The sequence below is a fragment of the Pseudophryne corroboree genome, chromosome 11 (genome assembly GCF_028390025.1).
Source record: "Pseudophryne corroboree isolate aPseCor3 chromosome 11, aPseCor3.hap2, whole genome shotgun sequence".
Classification (NCBI taxonomy): Eukaryota; Metazoa; Chordata; class Amphibia; order Anura; family Myobatrachidae; genus Pseudophryne; species Pseudophryne corroboree.
Genome location: NC_086454.1, coordinates 130,035,625 through 130,060,142, shown reverse-complemented (window position 1 = coordinate 130,060,142; position 24,518 = coordinate 130,035,625). Strand labels below are relative to the sequence as shown.

Here is a 24,518-nt window from a genome sequence, read left to right as displayed (position 1 = left end):
AGTCTAATCTGCTGATTGGTTACAAGAGCATGTCTAAAACATATTTGTTGCATTTTATTGGGCCGATTCTGTTCATGCTGATAGTTCCAACAAGTTTTTCACTATTATTATGAAACTATGGTAAGAGCTTTAGAATAATTTTACTTTAATGATAGCAAAAAAACACACACATTAGGAGGTTTTTAATACTTCTCACCCTGTTGTACACCTGTTCTGTTTCTGCTGACAGGCATGGTATTATCATTTCAGCTCACTACAGGACACTCTAACACAAAGTTGGAGAGCCATTAAAAATATGTCCAACTTTTTTCAATATTTTTTATATAATTCAATTCAAGCAAAGACAGCTAATTTTTGCATTTATTTGATTTTCTGAAAAAGTTATATACTACATGCCTCAATCAAGGATATTGCAAATTTGTAGAATTTTTTTGTGAAAAGTCTACATTGGGACAAAAAGCGACAATAAAATGATAACAGAGATTTGAAATTTGCAGAAGATTTTTTTCCATCACTAAGCAGAATGAACATACATAGTGCTGAAGGCAAGGCTCCATATCTCAGCGGTTAGAGCACTGGTCTTGTAAACCAGGGGTCGTGAGTTCAAATCTCACTGGGGCCTAGTGCTACTTTCTTGTTACTGCTGCTAAAATATAAATTGCAGCTCCCAATGTTGAAATAGTCTGCTCAAGAGCTTTAAGTGAGGAGAACCATTTCAATTTGGTCACACATTTGGATATTCAATTTGTACACAGAGTTATGATGTTCAGTCTAATCTGCAAATTGGTTCCAAGAGCATGTCTTAAAATTATTTTATTGTATTGACTCTGTTCATGCTGATAATCCCATCATAATTTTTCAGTATCATTACAAACTGTAGAAAGAGCTTTTCCATAATTAAACTTTAAAGATAGCAACAATGGTATATACATTGTATTGTACCGTGCAGGAATCAACTTCATCAGTTGATCCAGAAGAGTTTTGAATTGACAACTGTAGCTGCCAGAAGGCTTTTTTGGTCATGTAAGCATATATAAAGAACAAATGCAAGCATACTCAAGGTAATGACCACTATTGGTCACAAATATCTCAATATAAAGACATTCTGTCATATCATTTTGAAGGCATTCCAGACTAAGGAGCACAAGGTTTGTGAGGCATGGAAAACATGACCAACATTTCCTCAATTTTATATATACACCTATTCAACATACAACAGCAAACTGAAAGTTTCTTTAAATTGTTTAATAGGTTATTAACTGCATGTCCCAAGCAGGCATTTCAGCAGTGGTCATTTGTTAAAAGTGTATATTTGGAGAATGAGCTACAACTAATAATATCCAATAAGATTACTGAAATTTGAAGAAAACTCTTTTCCACTATAATTCAGACCCCGTATTGGTCACAGTTCTGGCTACTTATGTGGCTCCATAGCTCAGGGGTTAGAGCACTGGTCTCGTAAACCAGGGGTCATGAGGTCCAATCTCACTGGGACCTAGTGTTTCCCAATGTTAAAATAGTCTATGCAATATTTTTAAGTGAGGAGAACCATTTCAATTTGGTCACATATTTGGATGGTTAATTTGGACAAAGACATATGATGTTCAGTCTAATCTGCTGATTGGTTACAAGAGCATGTCTAAAACATATTTGTTGCATTTTATTGGGCCGATTCTGTTCATGCTGATAGTTCCAACAAGTTTTTCACTATTATTATGAAACTATGGTAAGAGCTTTAGAATAATTTTACTTTAATGATAGCAAAAAAAACACACATTAGGAGGTTTTTAATACTTCTCACCCTGTTGTACACCTGTTCTGTTTCTGCTGACAGGCATGGTATTATCATTTCAGCTCACTACAGGACACTCTAACACAAAGTTGGAGAGCCATTAAAAATATGTCCAACTTTTTCAATATTTTCTATATAATTCAATTCAAGCAAAGACAGCTAATTTTTGCATTTATTTGATTTTCTGAAAAAGTTATATACTACATGCCTCAATCAAGGATATTGTAAATTTGTAGAATTTTTTTGTGAAAAGTCTACATTGGGACAAAAAGCGACAATAAAATGATAACAGAGATTTGAAATTTGCAGAAGATTTTTTTCCATCACTAAGCAGAATGAACATACATAGTGCTGAAGGCAAGGCTCCATAGCTCAGGGGTTAGAGCACTGGTCTTGTAAACCAGGGGTCGTGAGTTCAAATCTCACTGGGGCCTAGTGCTACTTTCTTGTTACTGCTGCTAAAATATAAATTGCAGCTCCCAATGTTGAAATAGTCTGCTCAAGAGCTTTAAGTGAGGAGAACCATTTCAATTTGGTCACACATTTGGATATTCAATTTGTACACAGAGTTATGATGTTCAGTCTAATCTGCAAATTGGTTCCAAGAGCATGTCTTAAAATTATTTTATTGTATTGACTCTGTTCATGCTGATAATCCCATCATAATTTTTCAGTATCATTACAAACTGTAGAAAGAGCTTTTCCATAATTAAACTTTAAAGATAGCAACAATGGTATATACATTGTATTGTACCGTGCAGGAATCAACTTCATCAGTTGATCCAGAAGAGTTTTGAATTGACAACTGTAGCTGCCAGAAGGCTTTTTTGGTCATGTAAGCATATATAAAGAACAAATGCAAGCATACTCAAGGTAATGACCACTATTGGTCACAAATATCTCAATATAAAGACATTCTGTCATATCATTTTGAAGGCATTCCAGACTAAGGAGCACAAGGTTTGTGAGGCATGGAAAACATGACCAACATTTCCTCAATTTTATATATACACCTATTCAACATACAACAGCAAACTGAAAGTTTCTTTAAATTGTTTAATAGGTTATTAACTGCATGTCCCAAGCAGGCATTCCAGCAGTGGTCATTTGTTAAAAGTGTATATTTGGAGAATGAGCTACAACTAATAATATCCAATAAGATTATTGAAATTTGAAGAAAACTCTTTTCCACAATAATTCAGACCCCGTATTGGTCACAGTTCTGGCTACTTATGTGGCTCCATAGCTCAGGGGTTAGAGCACTGGTCTCGTAAACCAGGGGTCATGAGGTCCAATCTCACTGGGACCTAGTGTTTCCCAATGTTAAAATAGTCTATGCAATATCTTTAAGTGAGGAGAACCATTTCAATTTGGTCACATATTTGGATGGTTAATTTGGACAAAGACATATGATGTTCAGTCTAATCTGCTGATTGGTTACAAGAGCATGTCTAAAACATATTTGTTGCATTTTATTGGGCCGATTCTGTTCATGCTGATAGTTCCAACAAGTTTTTCACTATTATTATGAAACTATGGTAAGAGCTTTCCAATAATTTTACTTTAATGATAGCAAAAAAACACACACATTAGGAGGTTTTTAATACTTCTCACCCTGTTGTACACCTGTTCTGTTTCTGCTGACAGGCATGGTATTATCATTTCAGCTCACTACAGGACACTCTAACACAAAGTTGGAGAGCCATTAAAAATATGTCCAACTTTTTCAATATTTTCTATATAATTCAATTCAAGCAAAGACAGCTAATTTTTGCATTTATTTGATTTTCTGAAAAAGTTATATACTACATGCCTCAATCAAGGATATTGCAAATTTGTAGAATTTTTTTGTGAAAAGTCTACATTGGGACAAAAAGCGACAATAAAATGATAACAGAGATTTGAAATTTGCAGAAGATTTTTTTCCATCACTAAGCAGAATGAACATACATAGTGCTGAAGGCAAGGCTCCATAGCTCAGGGGTTAGAGCACTGGTCTTGTAAACCAGGGGTCGTGAGTTCAAATCTCACTGGGGCCTAGTGCTGCTTTCTTGTTACTGCTGCTAAAATATAAATTGCAGCTCCCAATGTTGAAATAGTCTGCTCAAGAGCTTTAAGTGAGGAGAACCATTTCAATTTGGTCACACATTTGGATATTCAATTTGTACACAGAGTTATGATGTTCAGTCTAATCTGCAAATTGGTTCCAAGAGCATGTCTTAAAATTATTTTATTGTATTGACTCTGTTCATGCTGATAATCCCATCATAATTTTTCAGTATCATTACAAACTGTAGAAAGAGCTTTTCCATAATTAAACTTTAAAGATAGCAACAATGGTATATACATTGTATTGTACCGTGCAGGAATCAACTTCATCAGTTGATCCAGAAGAGTTTTGAATTGACAACTGTAGCTGCCAGAAGGCTTTTTTGGTCATGTAAGCATATATAAAGAACAAATGCAAGCATACTCAAGGTAATGACCACTATTGGTCACAAATATCTCAATATAAAGACATTCTGTCATATCATTTTGAAGGCATTCCAGACTAAGGAGCACAAGGTTTGAGAGGCATGGAAAACATGACCAACATTTCCTCAATTTTATATATACACCTATTCAACATACAACAGCAAACTGAAAGTTTCTTTAAATTGTTTAATAGGTTATTAACTGCATGTCCCAAGCAGGCATTCCAGCAGTGGTCATTTGTTAAAAGTGTATATTTGGAGAATGAGCTACAACTAATAATATCCAATAAGATTATTGAAATTTGAAGAAAACTCTTTTCCACAATAATTCAGACCCCGTATTGGTCACAGGTCTGGCTACTTATGTGGCTCCATAGCTCAGGGGTTAGAGCACTGGTCTCGTAAACCAGGGGTCATGAGGTCCAATCTCACTGGGACCTAGTGTTTCCCAATGTTAAAATAGTCTATGCAATATCTTTAAGTGAGGAGAACCATTTCAATTTGGTCACATATTTGGATGGTTAATTTGGACAAAGACATATGATGTTCAGTCTAATCTGCTGATTGGTTACAAGAGCATGTCTAAAACATATTTGTTGCATTTTATTGGGCCGATTCTGTTCATGCTGATAGTTCCAACAAGTTTTTCACTATTATTATGAAACTATGGTAAGAGCTTTCCAATAATTTTACTTTAATGATAGCAAAAAAACACACACATTAGGAGGTTTTTAATACTTCTCACCCTGTTGTACACCTGTTCTGTTTCTGCTGACAGGCATGGTATTATCATTTCAGCTCACTACAGGACACTCTAACACAAAGTTGGAGAGCCATTAAAAATATGTCCAACTTTTTCAATATTTTCTATATAATTCAATTCAAGCAAAGACAGCTAATTTTTGCATTTATTTGATTTTCTGAAAAAGTTATATACTACATGCCTCAATCAAGGATATTGCAAATTTGTAGAATTTTTTTTGTGAAAAGTCTACATTGGGACAAAAAGCGACAATAAAATGATAACAGAGATTTGAAATTTGCAGAAGATTTTTTTCCATCACTAAGCAGAATGAACATACATAGTGCTGAAGGCAAGGCTCCATAGCTCAGGGGTTAGAGCACTGGTCTTGTAAACCAGGGGTCGTGAGTTCAAATCTCACTGGGGCCTAGTGCTACTTTCTTGTTACTGCTGCTAAAATATAAATTGCAGCTCCCAATGTTGAAATAGTCTGCTCAAGAGCTTTAAGTGAGGAGAACCATTTCAATTTGGTCACACATTTGGATATTCAATTTGTACACAGAGTTATGATGTTCAGTCTAATCTGCAAATTGGTTCCAAGAGCATGTCTTAAAATTATTTTATTGTATTGACTCTGTTCATGCTGATAATCCCATCATAATTTTTCAGTATCATTACAAACTGTAGAAAGAGCTTTTCCATAATTAAACTTTAAAGATAGCAACAATGGTATATACATTGTATTGTACCGTGCAGGAATCAACTTCATCAGTTGATCCAGAAGAGTTTTGAATTGACAACTGTAGCTGCCAGAAGGCTTTTTTGGTCATGTAAGCATATATAAAGAACAAATGCAAGCATACTCAAGGTAATGACCACTATTGGTCACAAATATCTCAATATAAAGACATTCTGTCATATCATTTTGAAGGCATTCCAGACTAAGGAGCACAAGGTTTGTGAGGCATGGAAAACATGACCAACATTTCCTCAATTTTATATATACACCTATTCAACATACAACAGCAAACTGAAAGTTTCTTTAAATTGTTTAATAGGTTATTAACTGCATGTCCCAAGCAGGCATTCCAGCAGTGGTCATTTGTTAAAAGTGTATATTTGGAGAATGAGCTACAACTAATAATATCCAATAAGATTATTGAAATTTGAAGAAAACTCTTTTCCACAATAATTCAGACCCCGTATTGGTCACAGTTCTGGCTACTTATGTGGCTCCATAGCTCAGGGGTTAGAGCACTGGTCTCGTAAACCAGGGGTCATGAGGTCCAATCTCACTGGGACCTAGTGTTTCCCAATGTTAAAATAGTCTATGCAATATCTTTAAGTGAGGAGAACCATTTCAATTTGGTCACATATTTGGATGGTTAATTTGGACAAAGACATATGATGTTCAGTCTAATCTGCTGATTGGTTACAAGAGCATGTCTAAAACATATTTGTTGCATTTTATTGGGCCGATTCTGTTCATGCTGATAGTTCCAACAAGTTTTTCACTATTATTATGAAACTATGGTAAGAGCTTTAGAATAATTTTACTTTAATGATAGCAAAAAAACACACACATTAGGAGGTTTTTAATACTTCTCACCCTGTTGTACACCTGTTCTGTTTCTGCTGACAGGCATGGTATTATCATTTCAGCTCACTACAGGACACTCTAACACAAAGTTGGAGAGCCATTAAAAATATGTCCAACTTTTTTCAATATTTTTTATATAATTCAATTCAAGCAAAGACAGCTAATTTTTGCATTTATTTGATTTTCTGAAAAAGTTATATACTACATGCCTCAATCAAGGATATTGCAAATTTGTAGAATTTTTTTGTGAAAAGTCTACATTGGGACAAAAAGCGACAATAAAATGATAACAGAGATTTGAAATTTGCAGAAGATTTTTTTCCATCACTAAGCAGAATGAACATACATAGTGCTGAAGGCAAGGCTCCATATCTCAGCGGTTAGAGCACTGGTCTTGTAAACCAGGGGTCGTGAGTTCAAATCTCACTGGGGCCTAGTGCTACTTTCTTGTTACTGCTGCTAAAATATAAATTGCAGCTCCCAATGTTGAAATAGTCTGCTCAAGAGCTTTAAGTGAGGAGAACCATTTCAATTTGGTCACACATTTGGATATTCAATTTGTACACAGAGTTATGATGTTCAGTCTAATCTGCAAATTGGTTCCAAGAGCATGTCTTAAAATTATTTTATTGTATTGACTCTGTTCATGCTGATAATCCCATCATAATTTTTCAGTATCATTACAAACTGTAGAAAGAGCTTTTCCATAATTAAACTTTAAAGATAGCAACAATGGTATATACATTGTATTGTACCGTGCAGGAATCAACTTCATCAGTTGATCCAGAAGAGTTTTGAATTGACAACTGTAGCTGCCAGAAGGCTTTTTTGGTCATGTAAGCATATATAAAGAACAAATGCAAGCATACTCAAGGTAATGACCACTATTGGTCACAAATATCTCAATATAAAGACATTCTGTCATATCATTTTGAAGGCATTCCAGACTAAGGAGCACAAGGTTTGAGAGGCATGGAAAACATGACCAACATTTCCTCAATTTTATATATACACCTATTCAACATACAACAGCAAACTGAAAGTTTCTTTAAATTGTTTAATAGGTTATTAACTGCATGTCCCAAGCAGGCATTTCAGCAGTGGTCATTTGTTAAAAGTGTATATTTGGAGAATGAGCTACAACTAATAATATCCAATAAGATTACTGAAATTTGAAGAAAACTCTTTTCCACCATAATTCAGACCCCGTATTGGTCACAGTTCTGGCTACTTATGTGGCTCCATAGCTCAGGGGTTAGAGCACTGGTCTCGTAAACCAGGGGTCATGAGGTCCAATCTCACTGGGACCTAGTGTTTCCCAATGTTAAAATAGTCTATGCAATATCTTTAAGTGAGGAGAACCATTTCAATTTGGTCACATATTTGGATGGTTAATTTGGACAAAGACATATGATGTTCAGTCTAATCTGCTGATTGGTTACAAGAGCATGTCTAAAACATATTTGTTGCATTTTATTGGGCCGATTCTGTTCATGCTGATAGTTCCAACAAGTTTTTCACTATTATTATGAAACTATGGTAAGAGCTTTCCAATAATTTTACTTTAATGATAGCAAAAAAACACACACATTAGGAGGTTTTTAATACTTCTCACCCTGTTGTACACCTGTTCTGTTTCTGCTGACAGGCATGGTATTATCATTTCAGCTCACTACAGGACACTCTAACACAAAGTTGGAGAGCCATTAAAAATATGTCCAACTTTTTCAATATTTTCTATATAATTCAATTCAAGCAAAGACAGCTAATTTTTGCATTTATTTGATTTTCTGAAAAAGTTATATACTACATGCCTCAATCAAGGATATTGCAAATTTGTAGAATTTTTTTGTGAAAAGTCTACATTGGGACAAAAAGCGACAATAAAATGATAACAGAGATTTGAAATTTGCAGAAGATTTTTTTCCATCACTAAGCAGAATGAACATACATAGTGCTGAAGGCAAGGCTCCATAGCTCAGGGGTTAGAGCACTGGTCTTGTAAACCAGGGGTCGTGAGTTCAAATCTCACTGGGGCCTAGTGCTGCTTTCTTGTTACTGCTGCTAAAATATAAATTGCAGCTCCCAATGTTGAAATAGTCTGCTCAAGAGCTTTAAGTGAGGAGAACCATTTCAATTTGGTCACACATTTGGATATTCAATTTGTACACAGAGTTATGATGTTCAGTCTAATCTGCAAATTGGTTCCAAGAGCATGTCTTAAAATTATTTTATTGTATTGACTCTGTTCATGCTGATAATCCCATCATAATTTTTCAGTATCATTACAAACTGTAGAAAGAGCTTTTCCATAATTAAACTTTAAAGATAGCAACAATGTATTGTACCGTGCAGGAATCAACTTCATCAGTTGATCCAGAAGAGTTTTGAATTGACAACTGTAGCTGCCAGAAGGCTTTTTTGGTCATGTAAGCATATATAAAGAACAAATGCAAGCATACTCAAGGTAATGACCACTATTGGTCACAAATATCTCAATATAAAGACATTCTGTCATATCATTTTGAAGGCATTCCAGACTAAGGAGCACAAGGTTTGTGAGGCATGGAAAACATGACCAACATTTCCTCAATTTTATATATACACCTATTCAACATACAACAGCAAACTGAAAGTTTCTTTAAATTGTTTAATAGGTTATTAACTGCATGTCCCAAGCAGGCATTCCAGCAGTGGTCATTTGTTAAAAGTGTATATTTGGAGAATGAGCTACAACTAATAATATCCAATAAGATTATTGAAATTTGAAGAAAACTCTTTTCCACAATAATTCAGACCCCGTATTGGTCACAGGTCTGGCTACTTATGTGGCTCCATAGCTCAGGGGTTAGAGCACTGGTCTCGTAAACCAGGGGTCATGAGGTCCAATCTCACTGGGACCTAGTGTTTCCCAATGTTAAAATAGTCTATGCAATATCTTTAAGTGAGGAGAACCATTTCAATTTGGTCACATATTTGGATGGTTAATTTGGACAAAGACATATGATGTTCAGTCTAATCTGCTGATTGGTTACAAGAGCATGTCTAAAACATATTTGTTGCATTTTATTGGGCCGATTCTGTTCATGCTGATAGTTCCAACAAGTTTTTCACTATTATTATGAAACTATGGTAAGAGCTTTCCAATAATTTTACTTTAATGATAGCAAAAAAACACACACATTAGGAGGTTTTTAATACTTCTCACCCTGTTGTACACCTGTTCTGTTTCTGCTGACAGGCATGGTATTATCATTTCAGCTCACTACAGGACACTCTAACACAAAGTTGGAGAGCCATTAAAAATATGTCCAACTTTTTCAATATTTTCTATATAATTCAATTCAAGCAAAGACAGCTAATTTTTGCATTTATTTGATTTTCTGAAAAAGTTATATACTACATGCCTCAATCAAGGATATTGCAAATTTGTAGAATTTTTTTTGTGAAAAGTCTACATTGGGACAAAAAGCGACAATAAAATGATAACAGAGATTTGAAATTTGCAGAAGATTTTTTTCCATCACTAAGCAGAATGAACATACATAGTGCTGAAGGCAAGGCTCCATAGCTCAGGGGTTAGAGCACTGGTCTTGTAAACCAGGGGTCGTGAGTTCAAATCTCACTGGGGCCTAGTGCTACTTTCTTGTTACTGCTGCTAAAATATAAATTGCAGCTCCCAATGTTGAAATAGTCTGCTCAAGAGCTTTAAGTGAGGAGAACCATTTCAATTTGGTCACACATTTGGATATTCAATTTGTACACAGAGTTATGATGTTCAGTCTAATCTGCAAATTGGTTCCAAGAGCATGTCTTAAAATTATTTTATTGTATTGACTCTGTTCATGCTGATAATCCCATCATAATTTTTCAGTATCATTACAAACTGTAGAAAGAGCTTTTCCATAATTAAACTTTAAAGATAGCAACAATGGTATATACATTGTATTGTACCGTGCAGGAATCAACTTCATCAGTTGATCCAGAAGAGTTTTGAATTGACAACTGTAGCTGCCAGAAGGCTTTTTTGGTCATGTAAGCATATATAAAGAACAAATGCAAGCATACTCAAGGTAATGACCACTATTGGTCACAAATATCTCAATATAAAGACATTCTGTCATATCATTTTGAAGGCATTCCAGACTAAGGAGCACAAGGTTTGTGAGGCACGGAAAACATGACCAACATTTCCTCAATTTTATATATACACCTATTCAACATACAACAGCAAACTGAAAGTTTCTTTAAATTGTTTAATAGGTTATTAACTGCATGTCCCAAGCAGGCATTCCAGCAGTGGTCATTTGTTAAAAGTGTATATTTGGAGAATGAGCTACAACTAATAATATCCAATAAGATTATTGAAATTTGAAGAAAACTCTTTTCCACAATAATTCAGACCCCGTATTGGTCACAGTTCTGGCTACTTATGTGGCTCCATAGCTCAGGGGTTAGAGCACTGGTCTCGTAAACCAGGGGTCATGAGGTCCAATCTCACTGGGACCTAGTGTTTCCCAATGTTAAAATAGTCTATGCAATATCTTTAAGTGAGGAAAACCATTTCAATTTGGTCACATATTTGGATGGTTAATTTGGACAAAGACATATGATGTTCAGTCTAATCTGCTGATTGGTTACAAGAGCATGTCTAAAACATATTTGTTGCATTTTATTGGGCCGATTCTGTTCATGCTGATAGTTCCAACAAGTTTTTCACTATTATTATGAAACTATGGTAAGAGCTTTAGAATAATTTTACTTTAATGATAGCAAAAAAACACACACATTAGGAGGTTTTTAATACTTCTCACCCTGTTGTACACCTGTTCTGTTTCTGCTGACAGGCATGGTATTATCATTTCAGCTCACTACAGGACACTCTAACACAAAGTTGGAGAGCCATTAAAAATATGTCCAACTTTTTTCAATATTTTTTATATAATTCAATTCAAGCAAAGACAGCTAATTTTTGCATTTATTTGATTTTCTGAAAAAGTTATATACTACATGCCTCAATCAAGGATATTGCAAATTTGTAGAATTTTTTTGTGAAAAGTCTACATTGGGACAAAAAGCGACAATAAAATGATAACAGAGATTTGAAATTTGCAGAAGATTTTTTTCCATCACTAAGCAGAATGAACATACATAGTGCTGAAGGCAAGGCTCCATATCTCAGCGGTTAGAGCACTGGTCTTGTAAACCAGGGGTCGTGAGTTCAAATCTCACTGGGGCCTAGTGCTACTTTCTTGTTACTGCTGCTAAAATATAAATTGCAGCTCCCAATGTTGAAATAGTCTGCTCAAGAGCTTTAAGTGAGGAGAACCATTTCAATTTGGTCACACATTTGGATATTCAATTTGTACACAGAGTTATGATGTTCAGTCTAATCTGCAAATTGGTTCCAAGAGCATGTCTTAAAATTATTTTATTGTATTGACTCTGTTCATGCTGATAATCCCATCATAATTTTTCAGTATCATTACAAACTGTAGAAAGAGCTTTTCCATAATTAAACTTTAAAGATAGCAACAATGGTATATACATTGTATTGTACCGTGCAGGAATCAACTTCATCAGTTGATCCAGAAGAGTTTTGAATTGACAACTGTAGCTGCCAGAAGGCTTTTTTGGTCATGTAAGCATATATAAAGAACAAATGCAAGCATACTCAAGGTAATGACCACTATTGGTCACAAATATCTCAATATAAAGACATTCTGTCATATCATTTTGAAGGCATTCCAGACTAAGGAGCACAAGGTTTGTGAGGCATGGAAAACATGACCAACATTTCCTCAATTTTATATATACACCTATTCAACATACAACAGCAAACTGAAAGTTTCTTTAAATTGTTTAATAGGTTATTAACTGCATGTCCCAAGCAGGCATTTCAGCAGTGGTCATTTGTTAAAAGTGTATATTTGGAGAATGAGCTACAACTAATAATATCCAATAAGATTACTGAAATTTGAAGAAAACTCTTTTCCACAATAATTCAGACCCCGTATTGGTCACAGTTCTGGCTACTTATGTGGCTCCATAGCTCAGGGGTTAGAGCACTGGTCTCGTATACCAGGGGTCATGAGGTCCAATCTCACTGGGACCTAGTGTTTCCCAATGTTAAAATAGTCTATGCAATATCTTTAAGTGAGGAGAACCATTTCAATTTGGTCACATATTTGGATGGTTAATTTGGACAAAGACATATGATGTTCAGTCTAATCTGCTGATTGGTTACAAGAGCATGTCTAAAACATATTTGTTGCATTTTATTGGGCCGATTCTGTTCATGCTGATAGTTCCAACAAGTTTTTCACTATTATTATGAAACTATGGTAAGAGCTTTAGAATAATTTTACTTTAATGATAGCAAAAAAAAACACACATTAGGAGGTTTTTAATACTTCTCACCCTGTTGTACACCTGTTCTGTTTCTGCTGACAGGCATGGTATTATCATTTCAGCTCACTACAGGACACTCTAACACAAAGTTGGAGAGCCATTAAAAATATGTCCAACTTTTTCAATATTTTCTATATAATTCAATTCAAGCAAAGACAGCTAATTTTTGCATTTATTTGATTTTCTGAAAAAGTTATATACTACATGCCTCAATCAAGGATATTGTAAATTTGTAGAATTTTTTTGTGAAAAGTCTACATTGGGACAAAAAGCGACAATAAAATGATAACAGAGATTTGAAATTTGCAGAAGATTTTTTTCCATCACTAAGCAGAATGAACATACATAGTGCTGAAGGCAAGGCTCCATATCTCAGGGGTTAGAGCACTGGTCTTGTAAACCAGGGGTCGTGAGTTCAAATCTCACTGGGGCCTAGTGCTACTTTCTTGTTACTGCTGCTAAAATATAAATTGCAGCTCCCAATGTTGAAATAGTCTGCTCAAGAGCTTTAAGTGAGGAGAACCATTTCAATTTGGTCACACATTTGGATATTCAATTTGTACACAGAGTTATGATGTTCAGTCTAATCTGCAAATTGGTTCCAAGAGCATGTCTTAAAATTATTTTATTGTATTGACTCTGTTCATGCTGATAATCCCATCATAATTTTTCAGTATCATTACAAACTGTAGAAAGAGCTTTTCCATAATTAAACTTTAAAGATAGCAACAATGGTATATACATTGTATTGTACCGTGCAGGAATCAACTTCATCAGTTGATCCAGAAGAGTTTTGAATTGACAACTGTAGCTGCCAGAAGGCTTTTTTGGTCATGTAAGCATATATAAAGAACAAATGCAAGCATACTCAAGGTAATGACCACTATTGGTCACAAATATCTCAATATAAAGACATTCTGTCATATCATTTTGAAGGCATTCCAGACTAAGGAGCACAAGGTTTGTGAGGCATGGAAAACATGACCAACATTTCCTCAATTTTATATATACACCTATTCAACATACAACAGCAAACTGAAAGTTTCTTTAAATTGTTTAATAGGTTATTAACTGCATGTCCCAAGCAGGCATTTCAGCAGTGGTCATTTGTTAAAAGTGTATATTTGGAGAATGAGCTACAACTAATAATATCCAATAAGATTACTGAAATTTGAAGAAAACTCTTTTCCACCATAATTCAGACCCCGTATTGGTCACAGTTCTGGCTACTTATGTGGCTCCATAGCTCAGGGGTTAGAGCACTGGTCTCGTAAACCAGGGGTCATGAGGTCCAATCTCACTGGGACCTAGTGTTTCCCAATGTTAAAATAGTCTATGCAATATCTTTAAGTGAGGAGAACCATTTCAATTTGGTCACATATTTGGATGGTTAATTTGGACAAAGACATATGATGTTCAGTCTAATCTGCTGATTGGTTACAAGAGCATGTCTAAAACATATTTGTTGCATTTTATTGGGCCGATTCTGTTCATGCTGATAGTTCCAACAAGTTTTTCACTATTATTATGAAACTATGGTAAGAGCTTTCCAATAATTTTACTTTAATGATAGCAAAAAAACACACACATTAGGAGGTTTTTAATACTTCTCACCCTGTTGTACACCTGTTCTGTTTCTGCTGACAGGCATGGTATTATCATTTCAGCTCACTACAGGACACTCTAACACAAAGTTGGAGAGCCATTAAAAATATGTCCAACTTTTTCAATATTTTCTATATAATTCAATTCAAGCAAAGACAGCTAATTTTTGCATTTATTTGATTTTCTGAAAAAGTTATATACTACATGCCTCAATCAAGGATATTGCAAATTTGTAGAATTTTTTTGTGAAAAGTCTACATTGGGACAAAAAGCGACAATAAAATGATAACAGAGATTTGAAATTTGCAGAAGATTTTTTTCCATCACTAAGCAGAATGAACATACATAGTGCTGAAGGCAAGGCTCCATAGCTCAGGGGTTAGAGCACTGGTCTTGTAAACCAGGGGTCGTGAGTTCAAATCTCACTGGGGCCTAGTGCTGCTTTCTTGTTACTGCTGCTAAAATATAAATTGCAGCTCCCAATGTTGAAATAGTCTGCTCAAGAGCTTTAAGTGAGGAGAACCATTTCAATTTGGTCACACATTTGGATATTCAATTTGTACACAGAGTTATGATGTTCAGTCTAATCTGCAAATTGGTTCCAAGAGCATGTCTTAAAATTATTTTATTGTATTGACTCTGTTCATGCTGATAATCCCATCATAATTTTTCAGTATCATTACAAACTGTAGAAAGAGCTTTTCCATAATTAAACTTTAAAGATAGCAACAATGGTATATACATTGTATTGTACCGTGCAGGAATCAACTTCATCAGTTGATCCAGAAGAGTTTTGAATTGACAACTGTAGCTGCCAGAAGGCTTTTTTGGTCATGTAAGCATATATAAAGAACAAATGCAAGCATACTCAAGGTAATGACCACTATTGGTCACAAATATCTCAATATAAAGACATTCTGTCATATCATTTTGAAGGCATTCCAGACTAAGGAGCACAAGGTTTGTGAGGCATGGAAAACATGACCAACATTTCCTCAATTTTATATATACACCTATTCAACATACAACAGCAAACTGAAAGTTTCTTTAAATTGTTTAATAGGTTATTAACTGCATGTCCCAAGCAGGCATTCCAGCAGTGGTCATTTGTTAAAAGTGTATATTTGGAGAATGAGCTACAACTAATAATATCCAATAAGATTATTGAAATTTGAAGAAAACTCTTTTCCACAATAATTCAGACCCCGTATTGGTCACAGGTCTGGCTACTTATGTGGCTCCATAGCTCAGGGGTTAGAGCACTGGTCTCGTAAACCAGGGGTCATGAGGTCCAATCTCACTGGGACCTAGTGTTTCCCAATGTTAAAATAGTCTATGCAATATCTTTAAGTGAGGAGAACCATTTCAATTTGGTCACATATTTGGATGGTTAATTTGGACAAAGACATATGATGTTCAGTCTAATCTGCTGATTGGTTACAAGAGCATGTCTAAAACATATTTGTTGCATTTTATTGGGCCGATTCTGTTCATGCTGATAGTTCCAACAAGTTTTTCACTATTATTATGAAACTATGGTAAGAGCTTTCCAATAATTTTACTTTAATGATAGCAAAAAAACACACACATTAGGAGGTTTTTAATACTTCTCACCCTGTTGTACACCTGTTCTGTTTCTGCTGACAGGCATGGTATTATCATTTCAGCTCACTACAGGACACTCTAACACAAAGTTGGAGAGCCATTAAAAATATGTCCAACTTTTTCAATATTTTCTATATAATTCAATTCAAGCAAAGACAGCTAATTTTTGCATTTATTTGATTTTCTGAAAAAGTTATATACTACATGCCTCAATCAAGGATATTGCAAATTTGTAGAATTTTTTTTGTGAAAAGTCTACATTGGGACAAAAAGCGACAATAAAATGATAACAGAGATTTGAAATTTGCAGAAGATTTTTTTCCATCACTAAGCAGAATGAACATACATAGTGCTGAAGGCAAGGCTCCATAGCTCAGGGGTTAGAGCACTGGTCTTGTAAACCAGGGGTCGTGAGTTCAAATCTCACTGGGGCCTAGTGCTACTTTCTTGTTACTGCTGCTAAAATATAAATTGCAGCTCCCAATGTTGAAATAGTCTGCTCAAGAGCTTTAAGTGAGGAGAACCATTTCAATTTGGTCACACATTTGGATATTCAATTTGTACACAGAGTTATGATGTTCAGTCTAATCTGCAAATTGGTTCCAAGAGCATGTCTTAAAATGATTTTATTGTATTGACTCTGTTCATGCTGATAATCCCATCATAATTTTTCAGTATCATTACAAACTGTAGAAAGAGCTTTTCCATAATTAAACTTTAAAGATAGCAACAATGGTATATACATTGTATTGTACCGTGCAGGAATCAACTTCATCAGTTGATCCAGAAGAGTTTTGAATTGACAACTGTAGCTGCCAGAAGGCTTTTTTGGTCATGTAAGCATATATAAAGAACAAATGCAAGCATACTCAAGGTAATGACCACTATTGGTCACAAATATCTCAATATAAAGACATTCTGTCATATCATTTTGAAGGCATTCCAGACTAAGGAGCACAAGGTTTGTGAGGCATGGAAAACATGACCAACATTTCCTCAATTTTATATATACACCTATTCAACATACAACAGCAAACTGAAAGTTTCTTTAAATTGTTTAATAGGTTATTAACTGCATGTCCCAAGCAGGCATTCCAGCAGTGGTCATTTGTTAAAAGTGTATATTTGGAGAATGAGCTACAACTAATAATATCCAATAAGATTATTGAAATTTGAAGAAAACTCTTTTCCACAATAATTCAGACCCCGTATTGGTCACAGTTCTGGCTACTTATGTGGCTCCATAGCTCAGGGGTTAGAGCACTGGTCTCGTAAACCAGGGGTCATGAGGTCCAATCTCACTGGGACCTAGTGTTTCCCAATGTTAAAATAGTCTATGCAATATCTTTAAGTGAGGAGAACCATTTCAATTTGGTCACATATTTGGATGGTTAATTTGGACAAAGACATATGATGTTCAGTCTAATCTGCTGATTGGTTACAAGAGCATGTCTAAAACATATTTGTTGCATTTTATTGGGCCGATTCTGTTCATGCTGATAGTTCCAACAAGTTTTTCACTATTATTATGAAACTATGGTAAGAGCTTTAGAATAATTTTACTTTAATGATAGCAAAAAAACACACACATTAGGAGGTTTTTAATACTTCTCACCCTGTTGTACACCTGTTCTGTTTCTGCTGACAGGCATGGTATTATCATTTCAGCTCACTACAGGACACTCTAACACAAAGTTGGAGAGCCATTAAAAATATGTCCAACTTTTTCAATATTTTCTATATAATTCAATTCAAGCAAAGACAGCTAATTTTTGCATTTATTTGATTTTCTGAAAAAGTTATATACTACATGCCTCAATCAAGGATATTGCAAATTTGTAGAATTTTTTTGTGAAAAGTCTACATTGGGACAAAAAGCGACAATAAAATGATAACAGAGATTTGAAATTTGCAGAAGATTTTTTTCCATCACTAAGCAGAATGAACATACATAGTGCATGAAGGCATGGCTCCATATCTCAGCGGTTAGAGCACTGGTCTTGTAAACCAGGGGTCGTGAGTTCAAATCTCACTGGGGCCTAGTGCTACTTTCTTGTTACTGCTGCTAAAATATAAATTGCAGCTCCCAATGTTGAAATAGTCTACTCAAGAGCTTTAAGTGAGGAGAACCATTTCAATTTGGTCACACATTTGGATATTCAATTTGTACACAGAGTTATGATGTTCAGTCTAATCTGCAAATTGGTTCCAAGAGCATGTCTTAAAATTATTTTATTGTATTGACTCTGTTCATGCTGATAATCCCATCAGAATTTTTCAGTATCATTACAAACTGTAGAAAGAGCTTTTCCATAATTAAACTTTAAAGATAGCAACAATGGTATATACATTGTATTGTACCGGGCAGGAATCAACTTCATCAGTTGATCCAGAAGAGTTTTGAATTGACAACTGTAGCTGCCAGAAGGCTTTTTTGGTCATGTAAGCATATATAAAGAACAAATGCAAGCATACTCAAGGTAATGACCACTATTGGTCACAAATATCTCAATATAAAGACATTCTGTCATATCATTTTGAAGGCATTCCAGACTAAGGAGCACAAGGTTTGTGAGGCATGGAAAACATGACCAACATTTCCTCAATTTTATATATACACCTATTCAACATACAACAGCAAACTGAAAGTTTCTTTAAATTGTTTAATAGGTTATTAACTGCATGTCCCAAGCAGGCATTCCAGCAGTGGTCATTTGTTAAAAGTGTATATTTGGAGAATGAGCTACAACTAATAATATCCAATAAGATTATTGAAATTTGAAGAAAACTCTTTTCCACAATAATTCAGACCCCGTATTGGTCACAGTTCTGGCTACTTATGTGGCTCCATAGCTCAGGGGTTAGAGCACTGGTCTCGTAAACCAGGGGTCATGAGGTCCAATCTCACTGGGACCTAGTGTTTCCCAATGTTAAAATAGTCTATGCAATATCTTTAAGTGAGGAGAACCATTTCAATTTGGTCACATATTTGGATGGTTAATTTGGACAAAGACATATGATGTTCAGTCTAATCTGCTGATTGGTTACAAGAGCATGTCTAAAACATATTTGTTGCATTTTATTGGGCCGATTCTGTTCATGCTGATAGTTCCAACAAGTTTTTCACTATTATTATGAAACTATGGTAAGAGCTTTAGAATAATTTTACTTTAATGATAGCAAAAAAAAACACACATTAGGAGGTTTTTAATACTTCTCACCCTGTTGTACACCTGTTCTGTTTCTGCTGACAGGCATGGTATTATCATTTCAGCTCACTACAGGACACTCTAACACAAAGTTGGAGAGCCATTAAAAATATGTCCAACTTTTTCAATATTTTCTATATAATTCAATTCAAGCAAAGACAGCTAATTTTTGCATTTATTTGATTTTCTGAAAAAGTTATATACTACATGCCTCAATCAAGGATATTGTAAATTTGTAGAATTTTTTTGTGAAAAGTCTACATTGGGACAAAAAGCGACAATAAAATGATAACAGAGATTTGAAATTTGCAGAAGATTTTTTTCCATCACTAAGCAGAATGAACATACATAGTGCTGAAGGCAAGGCTCCATATCTCAGGGGTTAGAGCACTGGTCTTGTAAACCAGGGGTCGTGAGTTCAAATCTCACTGGGGCCTAGTGCTACTTTCTTGTTACTGCTGCTAAAATATAAATTGCAGCTCCCAATGTTGAAATAGTCTGCTCAAGAGCTTTAAGTGAGGAGAACCATTTCAATTTGGTCACACATTTGGATATTCAATTTGTACACAGAGTTATGATGTTCAGTCTAATCTGCAAATTGGTTCCAAGAGCATGTCTTAAAATTATTTTATTGTATTGACTCTGTTCATGCTGATAATCCCATCATAATTTTTCAGTATCATTACAAACTGTAGAAAGAGCTTTTCCATAATTAAACTTTAAAGATAGCAACAATGGTATATACATTGTATTGTACCGTGCAGGAATCAACTTCATCAGTTGATCCAGAAGAGTTTTGAATTGACAACTGTAGCTGCCAGAAGGCTTTTTTGGTCATGTAAGCATATATAAAGAACAAATGCAAGCATACTCAAGGTAATGACCACTATTGGTCACAAATATCTCAATATAAAGACATTCTGTCATATCATTTTGAAGGCATTCCAGACTAAGGAGCACAAGGTTTGTGAGGCATGGAAAACATGACCAACATTTCCTCAATTTTATATATACACCTATTCAACATACAACAGCAAACTGAAAGTTTCTTTAAATTGTTTAATAGGTTATTAACTGCATGTCCCAAGCAGGCATTTCAGCAGTGGTCATTTGTTAAAAGTGTATATTTGGAGAATGAGCTACAACTAATAATATCCAATAAGATTACTGAAATTTGAAGAAAACTCTTTTCCACCATAATTCAGACCCCGTATTGGTCACAGTTCTGGCTACTTATGTGGCTCCATAGCTCAGGGGTTAGAGCACTGGTCTCGTAAACCAGGGGTCATGAGGTCCAATCTCACTGGGACCTAGTGTTTCCCAATGTTAAAATAGTCTATGCAATATCTTTAAGTGAGGAGAACCATTTCAATTTGGATGGTTAATTTGGACAAAGACATATGATGTTCAGTCTAATCTGCTGATTGGTTACAAGAGCATGTCTAAAACATATTTGTTGCATTTTATTGGGCCGATTCTGTTCATGCTGATAGTTCCAACAAGTTTTTCACTATTATTATGAAACTATGGTAAGAGCTTTCCAATAATTTTACTTTAATGATAGCAAAAAAACACACACATTAGGAGGTTTTTAATACTTCTCACCCTGTTGTACACCTGTTCTGTTTCTGCTGACAGGCATGGTATTATCATTTCAGCTCACTACAGGACACTCTAACACAAAGTTGGAGAGCCATTAAAAATATGTCCAACTTTTTCAATATTTTCTATATAATTCAATTCAAGCAAATACAGCTAATTTTTGCATTTATTTGATTTTCTGAAAAAGTTATATACTACATGCCTCAATCAAGGATATTGCAAATTTGTAGAATTTTTTTGTGAAAAGTCTACATTGGGACAAAAAGCGACAATTAAATGATAACAGAGATTTGAAATTTGCAGAAGATTTTTTTCCATCACTAAGCAGATTGAACATACATAGTGCTGAAGGCAAGGCTCCATAGCTCAGGGGTTAGAGCACTGGTCTTGTAAACCAGGGGTCGTGAGTTCAAATCTCACTGGGGCCTAGTGCTACTTTCTTGTTACTGCTGCTAAAATATAAATTGCAGCTCCCAATGTTGAAATAGTCTGCTCAAGAGCTTTAAGTGAGGAGAACCATTTCAATTTGGTCACACATTTGGATATTCAATTTGTACACAGAGTTATGATGTTCAGTCTAATCTGCAAATTGGTTCCAAGAGCATGTCTTAAAATTATTTTATTGTATTGACTCTGTTCATGCTGATAATCCCATCATAATTTTTCAGTATCATTACAAACTGTAGAAAGAGCTTTTCCATAATTAAACTTTAAAGATAGCAACAATGGTATATACATTGTATTGTACCGTGCAGGAATCAACTTCATCAGTTGATCCAGAAGAGTTTTGAATTGACAACTGTAGCTGCCAGAAGGCTTTTTTGGTCATGTAAGCATATATAAAGAACAAATGCAAGCATACTCAAGGTAATGACCACTATTGGTCACAAATATCTCAATATAAAGACATTCTGTCATATCATTTTGAAGGCATTCCAGACTAAGGAGCACAAGGTTTGTGAGGCATGGAAAACATGACCAACATTTCCTCAATTTTATATATACACCTATTCAACATACAACAGCAAACTGAAAGTTTCTTTAAATTGTTTAATAGGTTATTAACTGCATGTCCCAAGCAGGCATTTCAGCAGTGGTCATTTGTTAAAAGTGTATATTTGGAGAATGAGCTACAACTAATAATATCCAATAAGATTACTGAAATTTGAAGAAAACTCTTTTCCACCATAATTCAGACCCCGTATTGGTCACAGTTCTTGCTACTTATGTGGCTCCATAGCTCAGGGGTTAGAGCACTGGTCTCGTAAACCAGGGGTCATGAGGTCCAATCTCACTGGGACCTAGTGTTTCCCAATGTTAAAATAGTCTATGCAATATCTTTAAGTGAGGAGAACCATTTCAATTTGGTCACATATTTGGATGGTTAATTTGGACAAAGACATATGATGTTCAGTCTAATCTGCTGATTGGTTACAAGAGCATGTCTAAAACATATTTGTTGCATTTTATTGGGCCGATTCTGTTCATGCTGATAGTTCCAACAAGTTTTTCACTATTATTATGAAACTATGGTAAGAGCTTTAGAATAATTTTACTTTAATGATAGCAAAAAAAAACACACATTAGGAGGTTTTTAATACTTCTCACCCTGTTGTACACCTGTTCTGTTTCTGCTGACAGGCATGGTATTATCATTTCAGCTCACTACAGGACACTCTAACACAAAGTTGGAGAGCCATTAAAAATATGTCCAACTTTTTCAATATTTTCTATATAATTCAATTCAAGCAAATACAGCTAATTTTTGCATTTATTTGATTTTCTGAAAAAGTTATATACTACATGCCTCAATCAAGGATATTGCAAATTTGTAGAATTTTTTTGTGAAAAGTCTACATTGGGACAAAAAGCGACAATTAAATGATAACAGAGATTTGAAATTTGCAGAAGATTTTTTTCCATCACTAAGCAGATTGAACATACATAGTGCTGAAGGCAAGGCTCCATAGCTCAGGGGTTAGAGCACTGGTCTTGTAAACCAGGGGTCGTGAGTTCAAATCTCACTGGGGCCTAGTGCTACTTTCTTGTTACTGCTGCTAAAATATAAATTGCAGCTCCCAATGTTGAAATAGTCTGCTCAAGAGCTTTAAGTGAGGAGAACCATTTCAATTTGGTCACACATTTGGATATTCAATTTGTACACAGAGTTATGATGTTCAGTCTAATCTGCAAATTGGTTCCAAGAGCATGTCTTAAAATTATTTTATTGTATTGACTCTGTTCATGCTGATAATCCCATCATAATTTTTCAGTATCATTACAAACTGTAGAAAGAGCTTTTCCATAATTAAACTTTAAAGATAGCAACAATGGTATATACATTGTATTGTACCGTGCAGGAATCAACTTCATCAGTTGATCCAGAAGAGTTTTGAATTGACAACTGTAGCTGCCAGAAGGCTTTTTTGGTCATGTAAGCATATATAAAGAACAAATGCAAGCATACTCAAGGTAATGACCACTATTGGTCACAAATATCTCAATATAAAGACATTCTGTCATATCATTTTGAAGGCATTCCAGACTAAGGAGCACAAGGTTTGTGAGGCATGGAAAACATGACCAACATTTCCTCAATTTTATATATACACCTATTCAACATACAACAGCAAACTGAAAGTTTCTTTAAATTGTTTAATAGGTTATTAACTGCATGTCCCAAGCAGGCATTTCAGCAGTGGTCATTTGTTAAAAGTGTATATTTGGAGAATGAGCTACAACTAATAATATCCAATAAGATTACTGAAATTTGAAGAAAACTCTTTTCCACCATAATTCAGACCCCGTATTGGTCACAGTTCTTGCTACTTATGTGGCTCCATAGCTCAGGGGTTAGAGCACTGGTCTCGTAAACCAGGGGTCATGAGGTCCAATCTCACTGGGACCTAGTGTTTCCCAATGTTAAAATAGTCTATGCAATATCTTTAAGTGAGGAGAACCATTTCAATTTGGTCACATATTTGGATGGTTAATTTGGACAAAGACATATGATGTTCAGTCTAATCTGCTGATTGGTTACAAGAGCATGTCTAAAACATATTTGTTGCATTTTATTGGGCCGATTCTGTTCATGCTGATAGTTCCAACAAGTTTTTCACTATTATTATGAAACTATGGTAAGAGCTTTCCAATAATTTTACTTTAATGATAGCAAAAAAACACACACATTAGGAGGTTTTTAATACTTCTCACCCTGTTGTACACCTGTTCTGTTTCTGCTGACAGGCATGGTATTATCATTTCAGCTCACTACAGGACACTCTAACACAAAGTTGGAGAGCCATTAAAAATATGTCCAACTTTTTCAATATTTTCTATATAATTCAATTCAAGCAAAGACAGCTAATTTTTGCATTTATTTGATTTTCTGAAAAAGTTATATACTACATGCCTCAATCAAGGATATTGCAAATTTGTAGAATTTTTTTGTGAAAAGTCTACATTGGGACAAAAAGCG

The 24,518-nt window shown here is 34.9% G+C and overlaps 15 non-coding genes across 15 annotated transcripts; all 15 read left to right on the top strand.

Annotated features, from left to right (window-relative positions):
• Positions 1 to 549: 549 nt before the first annotated feature.
• TRNAT-UGU (transfer RNA threonine (anticodon UGU)) lies at positions 550 to 622 on the top strand. Its single transcript has one exon. It is a non-coding gene; the product is annotated as a tRNA-Thr (tRNA).
• Positions 623 to 2,153: 1,531 nt separating this feature from the next.
• On the top strand, positions 2,154 to 2,226 carry TRNAT-UGU (transfer RNA threonine (anticodon UGU)). The gene has a single exon. It is a non-coding gene; the product is annotated as a tRNA-Thr (tRNA).
• A 1,532-nt stretch (positions 2,227 to 3,758) lies between these two features.
• On the top strand, positions 3,759 to 3,831 carry TRNAT-UGU (transfer RNA threonine (anticodon UGU)). Its single transcript has one exon. It is a non-coding gene; the product is annotated as a tRNA-Thr (tRNA).
• Positions 3,832 to 5,364: 1,533 nt separating this feature from the next.
• TRNAT-UGU (transfer RNA threonine (anticodon UGU)) lies at positions 5,365 to 5,437 on the top strand. The gene has a single exon. It is a non-coding gene; the product is annotated as a tRNA-Thr (tRNA).
• Positions 5,438 to 6,970: 1,533 nt separating this feature from the next.
• TRNAT-UGU (transfer RNA threonine (anticodon UGU)) lies at positions 6,971 to 7,043 on the top strand. Its single transcript has one exon. It is a non-coding gene; the product is annotated as a tRNA-Thr (tRNA).
• A 1,532-nt stretch (positions 7,044 to 8,575) lies between these two features.
• On the top strand, positions 8,576 to 8,648 carry TRNAT-UGU (transfer RNA threonine (anticodon UGU)). The gene has a single exon. It is a non-coding gene; the product is annotated as a tRNA-Thr (tRNA).
• A 1,521-nt stretch (positions 8,649 to 10,169) lies between these two features.
• Positions 10,170 to 10,242, top strand: TRNAT-UGU (transfer RNA threonine (anticodon UGU)). The gene has a single exon. It is a non-coding gene; the product is annotated as a tRNA-Thr (tRNA).
• Positions 10,243 to 11,775: 1,533 nt separating this feature from the next.
• On the top strand, positions 11,776 to 11,848 carry TRNAT-UGU (transfer RNA threonine (anticodon UGU)). Its single transcript has one exon. It is a non-coding gene; the product is annotated as a tRNA-Thr (tRNA).
• Positions 11,849 to 13,380: 1,532 nt separating this feature from the next.
• TRNAT-UGU (transfer RNA threonine (anticodon UGU)) lies at positions 13,381 to 13,453 on the top strand. Its single transcript has one exon. It is a non-coding gene; the product is annotated as a tRNA-Thr (tRNA).
• A 1,532-nt stretch (positions 13,454 to 14,985) lies between these two features.
• On the top strand, positions 14,986 to 15,058 carry TRNAT-UGU (transfer RNA threonine (anticodon UGU)). The gene has a single exon. It is a non-coding gene; the product is annotated as a tRNA-Thr (tRNA).
• A 1,533-nt stretch (positions 15,059 to 16,591) lies between these two features.
• TRNAT-UGU (transfer RNA threonine (anticodon UGU)) lies at positions 16,592 to 16,664 on the top strand. The gene has a single exon. It is a non-coding gene; the product is annotated as a tRNA-Thr (tRNA).
• A 1,533-nt stretch (positions 16,665 to 18,197) lies between these two features.
• TRNAT-UGU (transfer RNA threonine (anticodon UGU)) lies at positions 18,198 to 18,270 on the top strand. The gene has a single exon. It is a non-coding gene; the product is annotated as a tRNA-Thr (tRNA).
• Positions 18,271 to 19,802: 1,532 nt separating this feature from the next.
• Positions 19,803 to 19,875, top strand: TRNAT-UGU (transfer RNA threonine (anticodon UGU)). The gene has a single exon. It is a non-coding gene; the product is annotated as a tRNA-Thr (tRNA).
• Positions 19,876 to 21,395: 1,520 nt separating this feature from the next.
• Positions 21,396 to 21,468, top strand: TRNAT-UGU (transfer RNA threonine (anticodon UGU)). The gene has a single exon. It is a non-coding gene; the product is annotated as a tRNA-Thr (tRNA).
• A 1,532-nt stretch (positions 21,469 to 23,000) lies between these two features.
• TRNAT-UGU (transfer RNA threonine (anticodon UGU)) lies at positions 23,001 to 23,073 on the top strand. The gene has a single exon. It is a non-coding gene; the product is annotated as a tRNA-Thr (tRNA).
• Positions 23,074 to 24,518: the final 1,445 nt, after the last annotated feature.